Source organism: Falco rusticolus, chromosome 3 (assembly GCF_015220075.1).
Source record: "Falco rusticolus isolate bFalRus1 chromosome 3, bFalRus1.pri, whole genome shotgun sequence".
NCBI lineage: Eukaryota > Metazoa > Chordata > Aves > Falconiformes > Falconidae > Falco > Falco rusticolus.
In genome coordinates this window covers 92094535-92106512 of record NC_051189.1, presented here as the reverse complement: position 1 = coordinate 92106512, position 11978 = coordinate 92094535, and positions in this window count along the sequence as shown.

Below are 11978 nucleotides of genomic sequence, written 5' to 3'. Positions count from 1 at the left end.
TAAACTTTATCTGAAACAAATGCATTATTTGGAAAAGGCTTGTCATTTTATATCCAGTCAGTGGTGCTGGCTCTTCTTTTGCACACAACTGTCTCATCGTGTTATGCATGCGTACATATATCTAAGAGGTCACCGACTAAGAACTAGCATAACTTTGTTTTGCATTTGAACCGCAAGGTGATGTTCTTTGTTGCTCCCATAGGCTGTGTTTTATGGCAGTTGGGAGGATTTTTGCACCACAGTACTTCTTGCAACTACAAACTTTGTGTGTGTCTTACCATCCTCCTTTTCAGAGCGTGTCTTGCAGCTGCCTGGCAGGGGCAATTGCCTGAGTGCTGCCCTTTGCTGTACAGCAGCTCCCTTTCTGCCCTCACTGTGGGGGACCGCATGTCTCTCTCGCTGCTGCTTTCCTCCCTTCCCTGCTCCGTCCTGCCAGGGGGTTCTGATGTGCCCCAGGCTGCCTGGTTCTCCCCTGTGCCATTTGGCTGGTCAGGGTGTCACCTTTTAAAGCGTGCCTGGGGTATTAACGTCTGCCATTGTGTGATCTGCACAGCTGCAGATGTGGCCCAGGCTGCCAACAAGGTACTGGCCATTCTTTCTCTCACCGTCTTGTTGGGAGGGGACCTTAAACCCCTTCCAACTGAGATCAGTAGGTTTCTGCCCATAGATACCTCCAGCTTTCCTTACAGTGTTGGGACTGATCACATTCAGTAGTGATGGAAGTTACTGAGTGCCCAAGAATGTCAGCTTGAACATGAAGACTGTTTCTGTGGGCCTTTCTGCATCTGTAGCTCTTACTCAGTCTCCATCACTTAAGGTATCCAGGGCCATCATGGAGACCCATTTGGTTTTAAATCAGCAATAAGAACTTAACGCATATGGGTCTCAAAAGGACACACTGGATTTATTAAAATAAATGCTTTGCTGTTAGTAAAGTTTTCAGAAAAGGCATTTCTATGGTCTTCCTCTTGTATCCTACCACTAAACTGCCCTGTTTATGTCTGCAACAAAAGTGTAGGTGAATGTTTAGGTACCAAAAATGCCTTTTCATTGGCTTGTGTTAACCTTCTGTATCTTGTGTTCTAGGAGTCCTCTCTTTCTTACACTGTAAGCTCTGATGTTCCCGTGCATTGCTAAATTCACCGAGGCCAGCTATGCAGTTCTGCAGCTTGCAGAACTCCCCCAAAGCAGTAGGCCAATATCCAGCAGTACAAAGATCTCTCTTATTTTTTCCCATGTTCCATTTCCCAAACATATACACCAGCAAGCCCAGTGCACGTATTGCCCAGTATTTCCTATTAAAAATAGCTTTAGCCTATAACTGCAAATGGTCTTTACATGATAGTATAGTGGTAATGTCCTCTGCCGTTAGACTTAGACTTTCAGAAGAACTGACCTGAAAATAAACTCTTTTTGGATCAAGCGTCCAGAGCTGAAAGCTAAGTCTGCCACTGTTGCAAGCCCCAGAGCACCAACTGTCTTTGGTGGCAGCAAGTTTGCGCTGAAATTGTGAAAGGTTGTTCTTAAAAACTCCGAACTTTTCACATTATTTTATTTTTATGCTGTTTTAAATTGTATGTTATGTGATGGCTGGCTAGAAATTATCTGAGTTGTGAGTATGAGTTTGTCAAAAATCATCAATTCATCTTTTGCTAGACAAGAAGGAAGTGACATAGCAGCCGTCAAAAAAACTCCCAAACCTGTCCTTGTGAAGCGTCCTTAAAAGAACCCCTTTCAAATGATAAAAATTTGGGTTGTGTATATGCAAAGACTTTCCTTTTGCTCTCCTCCTCACAGAGGCATTAATTACGTTTCACTGTGCCCAGGCTGGTTCTGTGCTGAACTCCTGGTGTACCCATACACCTCGGTTGTCCCCAGTAACCAAGATTCAACTTGAAAATAGGTTTATTGATGTGCATGGACCAATTCCCATCATCCAGCACGGGATGTTAATGTAATTCCAGGGATAAATGGCGTTCCTCTGGATTTGCATCCATGAAGTAAAGGCTAAGCCTGCCTTTGAAGGTGTTCCAGGCTCCTTTCTGAAGTCAGCAACTATTGCTGGGCGAGAGTGGAGTTACCTCCTTGCTGCTGAAGGCAGAAGTCCCCTACTAGCCTTGGCTGAACACATACCAGCCCTTGAAATTCCAACCCTTCAGTTAATTTTATGGAATAAAGAAGTAATGGGCAAAGTCAGATTCACTTTCTTTATGGAGCTGCTTACAGAGCAGGGCTGGACTGTGCCGTGCTTGGGGATCGCATCTGAGTCCTGTGAAGAGGGGCAACTTCTGATAAGGTGTTCTGCTGAACAGGCTCTTAAAATGCTTATGCTGTTATGGAGTGCTGACTGAAAATAGACTTCATTTTCTGCAAACATTAATAAAATCATGAAGGAAAATGAGTAGGGTAGTAAAACAGTCTTAAATGTCCTAGATTTCTAATGTAGAAGATAGAAGTGTGTGTAGAGGCCATAATTTCCTGGTGGATTTTTTTTGTTTGGTTGGTTGGTTTTTTTAATTCCTGGTGAAGAGAAGAGAAGCAGGTATTGCTTTCTATGACTTTTTGTGTTCTTTTCACAGACAACATTTTGGATATAAAATGGAGAAGACAAAACTTTTGATGGATTTCAAAACAACCAACCAAATACAGAAACTTGTTTTTCAGCTCCTTTTTGTAATACATCTCAAAATGAAAATGTGGGCGAATGAAAGTGGGAAGAGTTTCAATGGAAACTCATTTTTAAACATTCTTCTTTGGGTCTACAAAGGGAGGGGAGGGCTACTTCTATGTGGGGAAAATACTGCTTTTATCCTCCTTTCAGTTTTGGAAGGGGAAGGTCTTTGTAGCATTTACCACACAGGAGGGTGTTACTGCCCAGAGCTAAGCACAACTGAGAAAATAATTTTGACCTGATACATAGAAGTAGTGTCTAGACAGAGAGCATTTGAAGTGCTTAAGGGGAAACTCAGAGTAGGAACCAGTTATGACAAACTGAGCTTTTGAAGTGACAAATAGAAGCAAACATGTATAAACTTAAGATCTGATAAAGTAAATGTGAGATTTTCTGCTGACTAAAATGAAACTAGAATACAGGACCAGCTAAATTTTAGCGTGCTTTGTTTCTGCTGCTCTCCTCTTCCAAACAGGAACCAGAGCAATTGCTTGTGGGGCCATGCTATGCAACCACGTGCAACCCCCCTGTTTGGTTTGGTTGGGTTTTTACAAACCCAAAGCTTTCTTCTTTCACCTGGTCTGGTTTGCAGTCTGGATTGGTCTCACAAGGATTTGCAGCAGAATGACCTAGAAGGTAATGAACTGCTGTGTGTGGGCAAGAAAGGACCATAATTTACTAAACTGGGCTCTGCTCTGCCGGCAGCTGAAGGCAGCTGTATTCATGGGGTCCTGAATATGCCATTTTCTGGGGCATTTTGCCTTAGCAAAGCTAAACACATGCTTCATGGTGTTGTGGGTTGTAAAGACACCAACAGAAATGTTGCCTGCATCTGGAGGAATCGAACACGACTGATTCCTGACTATCCGTACTTCTAAAATGATAGAAGTGGAAATAAGTTACTGCGATGAGAATGAGAAATTTGATTACAGAAGAGAATTATCAAAGGCAAAGTCCTATAGCCAAACTGGTCATTTGAACCCCTACAAAACATCCTGAAGTTTAGAAGATCGCGTTTGAATTCTTGGTCTGTATCAAGGCATTCAGGCTAGACACAAACTAAGGAGAGTTGCTGAAATACTGCAGTTTCTTAGACTAGAGAAAACCATTTTGCAAGTAATGCTGATTAGAAGACACTCGTTAAAAGTTTCAGGAGAAACTTACGTTGCTGAGGCGAATTAGAGGTGGATCTCCTTGATCCTAGTGTGGTGTTTTGTTCTGAATTAACCTGTTAGAGTGTCTGTCTGTGCTGTACGTGAACTATGCAGTGAGTAGGAGCACTTGTCACTGCACAAATACATATGCTTTCCATGTATCTTCCATCATATTTAATCAGATGTGGTATAATACCTTGAATGAAGGGTTTTTTACAAGTACATAGCATGATTATAGTTGGTATATGTGTAATTGTTAACTATTATTTATCTATTTTCCTTCTGTCTGAATCAATAATATAATAACACTTATATGAAATCACAATCAATTATTGTGGCAGTGAGTCAGATGTCATCTTCCACTTCAGCACTTATGACTGACTGAGATAAGAAGGACAAATAAACTGACTAGACTCAATACTTGGGGTTAAGAAAAGCTCTCCTATTCCCATGATCTAAAAATACTGCTCCTAGTTGTATTTGCAGGGGGCACATCACAGTGGAGGTCCAAGGTGACATGAAGAAGGCTTTGGGGCTCCAGAGAGCCTTCAGCCTTGCTGCTCTCCTCTCCTTTTCTCTTGTTTCCTTAGCTGCTAAATGCTGATGATCCTGTCATTGTGTTTCAACCCTCACTTCTGCCTTCTGAACTGTTTAGGATAGTTCACTATCTTTGGTGATAGTTTCACCGATTAGGAAAGTGTTCTCGTCAGGCAGGATTTAAAAAGTGCATAAGCCAAAACCCAGTGATGTCAGAAAGATGAGAAAAGAGCAAGTGTAAGCAGGGGTTTTGTTTGTATGGAAACAGGCACACTAAATCAGAACTTTCTTCTCTTTCTTTCTTTAGGCACTGATGTTTTTATTAGTATTTTATTCTAGAGTGTCTAAACCTACAGTAAGACAAATAATAAGTCTTCAAAATCTTAATGAAAATGACAATATGGAGCATGCAGTAGATACTTTGGACCACATTTTTTCTGCCGCTGTGTGGTATAAGGACTATAAAATTTTGGCCTACAGTAAATTATTGAAGTTCTTGAGTTGTGATGCTTTGTCAAGTATCAGCTTAAAGACTATCCTACAAGTCTTAAAGATGTATTCTACATATTGGAAGATCTTTCAGCCAAGCTTTTTGGTCCCTTTACTTCTGAGGGGACTGGAGCAGCAAAGGGAGAGGTCAGCATGAGTCTGGAAGCATTAGGTGATCCGGTGCAACATGCTGTGATAATATTACATTGTGTTTGTCTGAAATAATTTGATCTCTCTTTTTGGGGGGAATAGATGTCAAGGAAAAATCTTACTTCATCTATTAGTCCAAATGACCCCAGAAGAGTTAACATCGTCCGAAACCAGGACTTATTGACTCTTAAAGGATTAATTTGTTACTCACAGTCAATGATCATAAGAATTATGTGTCATTTAAACCATGACAATAGTTAATAGAACCTGTTTCCTTCCGTACTGTCCCATCTTGGCTTTCAGGGGAATGACTCCATCCTGTATCACTGACCATGAACATGGCAGAAAAGAAGAAAATATTATAGGCTTTAGCATTTCTAGTATGTTTAATACTCTTTGGGTACAACAGGGACATTTGAGGCTTAATCCTTGAAAGTAGATTAAAATGAAGATAAAGTATGGGGCATGAGAACTACCCAAGGAGAATGTCTTTGAGAATAAATCTAAAATTGAAATGTTTACAATATCCTACCGAGATTTACTCGAAGCATAATCAAACACAACAACAACATAATGCTGCCTGTTGCAAAAGAGTACGTAAATTATGTGCCAAGTACAATGTACAGCATTAACAGGTGCTCTTGGGTTGTAGCTGAGTCTAGCACCAGAGGTGATGAGAGGTAAGAAGGAATGACCTGAGAGACTTCTAAAAAAGGTTTTCCAAAACTATTACTTCTGAGCAGGTCTTGGTGACAATCTATGGCAGATGATCTGATCCAACCAGAACTACAGGGTTATAGGCGTGATGCAAAACATAATTTGCAAGCAAGGTATGAATGCTTAACAAATATATGTGATAAGACTAGATAACAATAGCATTAAAATGTGCTTCCTTTTGAACCAAGTGGTAAATACTTATCACGTCTGACTTGTATCACTGATCTCTAATGTATCACTAGGCATGCCTATACAGCATGACACATGATGCTGCACAGGCATGACGATACGCTGTCATGAGACAGTGTTCATGAAAGTTTTCCCTTCAAGTATAGTGAAGGTGAAATTGCTCCTAAATGCACACAGTTGAGAGCTGCTATTACCTCATGCTTCGGGATGCTATGCAAGAAGTTGCCAGCAAGTACACTGTAGGTTTCCTTCTGCTTCCCACCACAAGAGAAACCATCTCTTTCTCTTCTGACTTCCTTTGTCTTCCTTTGCCTCCAGTATGTTTTTTTGCAGACAAGCAAAACTGAGCAATGGAATTTCCCTTTTTAACTGTTATTTTCTGTTTCTCTTTCTGTCACTGATTGTTAATAGGAACCCCCAAAAATATATACTGGAAACATTACAAGAAAGGGAAGAATTAAATCCTCTGAGTGCTAACAGTACTCTCTTACATCTACTAGGATGTATATACGATGTAAAAATACTATTTTTAATCTTTGTTTTACATAATTGTTCATGGTCATTGGCCTTCTTCCCCTTTATAAACACAGGATCTGTTTCTGGAACATCTTTCCTTGTCTAGAGGGGTATGTTGGAGACACACAGCACCCTTCTAAAAAGAATGTAGTTTGTACACTTAATAAAACTCTTCATTAGCCTCATTTATAACTTTGGTTATAGTGAATGAGATCATATTTGCTCTGGAGGAAAACGTTTAACTATTCCTTGCATTTTGCAAGCAAAAACTTTGTAAACTTCTTCTCATTACATGCTGCTAAATATTACCTAGAATCAAAAATTGTTCTTTTTGAACATACAAAAGCTTAACTTCTGTTTATTGAAAGTTCCTGTACTATTTACTTACCTAAAGACTTGAAGGCTGCTTTTTGTGTGGGTGAGGCAAAGAAAAAGAAGAATCTTGCACCCAGGGGTTTTCCCTTTGAAATGTGGGAGTTGTGCATCTTTGCACACCAACATTGAAACAAGACCTACGCCAGCACAAGGCCAGGTTAAAACCCTTGGAGTGAAATCCTAAGCAGGAAACCTTATGGTAGAGCCCTTGTCAATTTCAGCAAAACTGGAATTTTATCCTGAGGCTTTACCATCTCCTTCTGGTCATGACCATTATAGCTGTAAGACTCAAAGAAGCATGTGCTTTTTATTCCCCCTTATTTTGAATGATGGAGTAGAATTACAGTCCCTATGCTCCAGATTCAATTTTTCCTATTTTGCAAAAGTGCTAAGACTTCAAACCAGAGAAGATGCATGGGCTTTCTACCACAGAACTGCCAAAGAAAATGCCACTTTTCGAAAGGCTGATTTCTGAAAAGGCATTATATGATTTTAGTATTTTATTCTGCACGCTGTGTAATCCTCCTACAAATTCTCCAAAGCGTTTTTCTTGCGAGGTGGAGGGGGTTCATTCTGGGATGCTTTTTAAAATACAGGTAGATATGAAGGAGTATTTAAACTTGCATTACACAAGCAGGAACGGGAGTTGATTTGAAAACAGTGTAGCATTTCAAAGCATGAATGAGGTAAGTTTTCAGCACAGAACTTACTCTCCAGCCTGTAAGTTGCCATACAGGCAATCTTTCCAGATCAAAACCCTGTAATACACCCAGGATCTAGTTAAAAACTCTTCTTTATGTGGAAACTGATGCTGCACATCTTTCTCAAGTTGGTCTTTGCCAGTCTAGGTCATTATGAAAAATTAAGCCAGGCCCATGGTTTTCAATGTTAAAAGAGCTAATGCAGTGGGATGAACTGCAAGTGGTTTCTGACTCCTTTCATTTCTGTGAGAAGGCAGCACCGTGTCTGGCCATTTGCATGCAACAGGCACTCTGAACATTTCACACATATCCTCATACAGCTGAGAGGACTTCAGAAGTCCCTGTGCAGATGGTGCAGAGCCACCTTCCTTGCTCAGGTCCCACAGGACCCTTCCTTGCGCAGGTCCCAACTTGTGTGGCATGTAAATTTAGGACCCGAGAGTGTTATGCATTTCCTACCTGTGCCAACAAAGGCTGATCCACACTGCTTTCTTTTGATGCTTTTTTCATTCTTCTTAAGCAATACCTAGCTTGATTAGGTTTTTTTCCTGTAGAGTCGTTTATGCTGAGATTCAGTGGGGTGCGCATTTCTCGGTTCCCCCGTGGTGTAGATCAAGAGGAATTTCTTTCTTGGGGAGTTGTTCAGACCTGGGCCAGTGTAAACAGGATAAGAATCTCCCTGGATGACACTGGTGGGTTTAGTCTGGTTTTATGTTTGTAGAGCGGGGGAGCAGGGATTTTCTTGGAAAAAAACAGGCAGAAGTCCTATTTCAAAAGCTTCAACAGCAGTTAAGATTTAATAATATACTCCCTTCTTTGCTTTGCTATGAATACCTGCCAGAAGAAAGGAAAGGATTTCTTTCTTCTGAATCCCAAATGCATTAATCTCTGAAGTGACTGGTCAGGACAAAGTTTAAATGTCAGATAATGATATCTGGAGTAGATTTTAGTACAATGGCTCAATATTACGTGTTGTTGAAGAAGGCGGGGGTGGTGTTGTTTGGTTTTGTGTTCATACATTGTGTCTGGAAAGTTCTGCTTCCTAGAATTTTGCAGTTCTACTGTGACAAGGGGTGGATTATTTTTTTTAACTTGTTTGTGTAGATATCTTGCAACTTCTATTGCTTTGTAATTTTTTATAAAACCATTTATGTTAGAAGGGACCTCAGGAGGTCTCTAGTCCAACCTCCTGCCCAAAGCAGGATTAGTGTTGAGATCAGATCAGGCTGCTCAAGGCTTTATCCAGTCAGGTCCTGAAATCTTCCAAGGATCACGGTTGCACAACCTCTCTCTCTGCAACCTGAGCCGCTGCCCAACTGTCCCAGTGGGGAGTTTTCTCCCTTTTATCCCTCTTTCACTCTGGCCGTTGTCTCTCTGCTATGCACCTCCCTCCTTACCTCTTCTCAAAGGTGCTAGACGTCTGCTGTCAGGTCCCCTAAGCTGTCCCATCTGGAGGCTGAACAAGCTTTGGTCCCTCCATGACTCCTCATAGACCTGTGTGCCAGCCCCTGGCCCTCCCCTGGACTTGTCCCATGTGACTGTCCTCATTCTTGCCCTGGGGCCAGAACTGGATGCTGTATTCTAGGTGCAGTCTCATGAATGCCAAGTAAGAGGAAATAATCGCTGGCCCTCGATCTGCTGCCTGTGATGCTGGTGGTACAGCCTGGGATGCTCCTGGCCTTCCTGGCTGCCAGGCAGGCTGTGGCTGGTGCCCAGGCTGCTGCTCACCACCACCCCGAGTCCTTCCCATGGTGCTGCTCCCCGGCCAAGCAGCCCCCAGCCAGCACTTAGGCAGCAGTTGTTCCTGAGGGTATTCCCCCCTGGCACAGAAACAAGCCCTTGAGCTTTCTGAAGACCATACCTTTGAGGAATGAGGAGCTCGGCGATCCTTTCTGAGCACAAGAAACCTGTGGCCTAATGTGATGAATCCCTACCAGGGCTCTTTCCTGTCCTTGGGAACAGAAAGGTGGTGACGATGCTGCTGTTAAATACGTGCACCCTGGCAAGGCGCACTCTCCGTGGGAGACTGAGATGCACAACAGGGGTTTCTAGTGCACACTGTGTTTCTTGAATCCTGTTAGGAAAAGCAAAGCAAAACATTACTTTTTCTAAAATGAGCATTAGTTGTTAAAGCCACCATTACTTTCCAAAAATACCATGGTACTATTAATAAGGCAAAAAGTACGGCAAAAAAATGCCATATCTAATGTTGTAACTAATCTAATTACTTACATAGAGAAGAACTCTTAATTCCATAACTGTCATCTACACTTTATTCTGATGGAGCAGGAGGGCTGTCTGGAAAGGAATGAAGAAGAATCAAAGTCTGAATTCTGACCTCAGTTATGCGAGCTAGTATGCAGGGCAGCTTGGATCCAAATCTGGTTTAGGAAGGACTTTAAGATTTAGCTTGTTAAATCTGTACAAAATGGATTACTGTAACGAAGGAAGAAAGCAAGCCTTGTAGTGACAGGACAATAAGGGCTTTATTCCTGTTTTTTCATAGGATTTCCTTGGTGATCTTGACATTTTTAGGCTGTGTGACTTGGTCAAGCTTGAGAGCCTGTGGGTAGGCACCAGACATTCATATGCAGAGATGCTTCTAGTAAGCAGTCTGATTTTGAGAGAGTTTGATCATCAAACCTCCCAGTTCTCAGCAGGACAGAGTTGTGCTCCACTTGGCCTCTTAATGATCTGATGTGCCGCGGTCTGACTGCATCTCCCCGAATAAGCCATTGACGCTTATGCAACCACATCTGTGCTTCGTGCTTTCTTGCAGAAAGAAGGACTGATTGAATGTGTGGTTCTGCCCTAAAGCCAGACAAACAGGATTTGGGCCTCCAGTCCTGTTTGCTGTTTTCAGAAGTGTTTTTTCAAGTTTCCAAATCAGTGGGAACAGCTGATATCTTGGATGATCCCAATGCTCGGTGGGAGACTCAACTGAGTGTCAGCTATGCAAGAGAAAAGTAAGAGATGACACTTCACCTTCTTCTCAAAGAAGTCAGCCACAAATCTACTCCTTTTCTTTGTCCCCTGCTGTCAGAGGAAATCTGAGCAGGATTTGAAGAGGAAGAGCTTTATAGGGGAGATCTTATCACATGTATTGAAGCAACCTGGAAAGCATTATGTATTTTTAATAGTTTTATGCTGACAATGGTGGGAAGTAAGCTGGAGACAATGGCAGCTTTATAGAAGGACATAAGTTGTTACGTATTCTGATATTTATTTCCCTCAGTCACGTGCTGGGGTCTCTTGTCTGGTAGTGGCAACTACGTGAAGGAGTACCTACTCGGGGTCTGTCTTCCATGCTGGACAATTTTGTCATTGCTCCAGGAGGCAAAGAAGGGTTGCTTTTTATGGGAAAATTAGGCCAACTCATTTGAGTACCAAATGTGGCTTTGGAAAACTGCTATGGGATAAACAGCTTTTGGACTCACACCAAAAGAAAGTTTTGAAGGTTGTGATATAGCATTGAGAAGGACATGGAGAACGATGCCTCTAGGGCCGTGCTGTTTCACCATCTCAGGTATTATGGCATCACCAATCCTTGGAACTGAAATCAAGATCAAAAATGATGACACTAGGGAAAATGAGCTCTTCTGTTTTTTAAACCACGTTGTGCCATGGTTTGCGTAGTGTGGTAAATTTCTTTGTGGACCTTTTTATTCCATCCATGTGGTTTTCTTTTTAAAGGGGGATAATCTCTGTAGTAATTGTCAGAGAAGCTAAAAGATAGGTTGGTTGGTGATTTTCAGCGCTAAGAATTACTAATACTTTTCTGCTGTTTAACTATTCTGTGCTGGTATTATATACTGGCACTCCTCAGTAGAAGATAGCAACGCAAACATGTATTTTACAAGTCTCTGGTGCAGCACCATTGATTGCAGCCAGCTATTGTTCTCCCGACTCCTGCCTCACACAGGGAGTGAGAAGTTTCCTGGGATTTAGGTCCAGACCTTTTTGACAGGAAGCTGGGGAACAATTAGGAGGCAGCTGAATCTCTTCACACACACACACACACACACACACACACACACACACACACGTGCTTTTTTAAAAGGAAAACAGTGGAAGAGAGGAAGTCAAAAGAGTTTCCCTTGTTGTACTCTGCTGCTGCGCAAGGGGCTGGCTGTATGTAAAATAGTTATGTTTTTAACTGCTTTGGAGACAGGGTTTTCTCTGGCATGTGGTGGAATCAAGCCACTCTGAAGAAAGAATCTGCTCAACTTCTTGCTTGAAAGAAGGTGGCATTTGTGAGTTGAGGCAAGGCAGGAACAAAAGCTTGCTTCTGCCCCACCTGCCAGAAGGAGAGGCTCGCATCCGTCCATCACCTATTGGAAACCATGCGAGTGGCAGCTCCTGCCAAGCAGATGGTTGATATTTATGCTGTTCTGCCTTTGTGATTCTTCTTTCCTTTCAGGATAGGGGGATACAAGGCCCTAGCATTGATTTTTCTGTGCAGCTAAAAAGACAAAGCTG